Raw genomic sequence first — 1,233 nt, forward strand, 5'->3', positions numbered from 1 at the left:
TTATTCATTTGTCTTTGTGTCTTTGTGTTCCAAGAGCTGAAAGGCTGCGTTTGGGGATCTGCCCATAGTGCTGACTCCATGAATCCTGTGCACAGGACGGAGCCTTATAGAAATGTATTTTGCAAGTTCTGATGTACTTCAGATATGTACAATGCAAACGTGGCATTAAAGGGTTGCCAACAGAAAGAAAATAGCCAATGCTGTGGTTTTGTTAGAATAAATTTGATAGAAAAAAAGTCTTACAAAGTCGATTTTTTTTTTTTTACCTTTTTTTTTTGTGCCAAATTTACTATGGAAGACAAAGGAACCATTTTGGAGAAATAAAGGAAATTGTTCCAGTGAAAAATCCAAACCTTTTCAAAAACAAAGAAAAGAGAGAGATGTACACTTTTTGTCTTATTAGAATTTTTAAATTTGATTAAGTAATCTGGCAAATTATCGCTGCCTACTTAATCCAGCATCACTCTTTTCAATAGAACAAAAGTCACAAAAATGTAATCTATAAACAATAATATCATGAAGCTTTAAAAAGTACCATTAATTTTAATATTATGTCAGTTATTGATTTATTTGAGGTATTTTAAGTTTTCTTATGGCCACTCGGCCCAAATCCCTTGTGCTTCTTTCACATGCCTTCCTTGCGTATAGAAAGGCTATTGCTTTCATTCTTAAAGATAGCCATAAGTTCTACTGTTGTTTTTCTTTTATTATTTGATATCAAATGTTAATGTTTAATGGATCACCATTTATGATCATTAAGGGTTTTTTCCACCCAGATTTCTTTTTCAAAGACGATAGTTCTCTGCTTTCCTTCCAGCTTTTCCTCCCAGTTTTAGTCATTTTTTGCAGTCGCCTTACATGTTTTCTTTGCATGCCAGTGACTTGACCCTTCTTAAAACAGACTAACATATTTTCCACAACCACAGAATATGTCATTCCACATAGTTGTTTAGGAAATCCACTCAGTGCATCGTCTGGGGTTAAATAGCTTTTTGCCAGCTGGAAGAAAACTGCCACTTCTTCTGACTGGAAAAATAAAGCAATGAGGTAATACTGACATTTTCAGTCAATCAATCAATCAATAAATGTGGATATGCACAATAATGTTACATAAAAAGTGTTGAAAATATAAACAAGGAAATTACTAAATACTAAATAAAAATACTAAATGCTCAAGTCCATTGTGGCCTGAGCTAAGTGATCCTGTGTTCTGGCATCGACTTGCCACCCTGA

This window comes from Xiphophorus hellerii, chromosome 8, assembly GCF_003331165.1.
Source record: "Xiphophorus hellerii strain 12219 chromosome 8, Xiphophorus_hellerii-4.1, whole genome shotgun sequence".
NCBI classification, from domain to species: domain Eukaryota; kingdom Metazoa; phylum Chordata; class Actinopteri; order Cyprinodontiformes; family Poeciliidae; genus Xiphophorus; species Xiphophorus hellerii.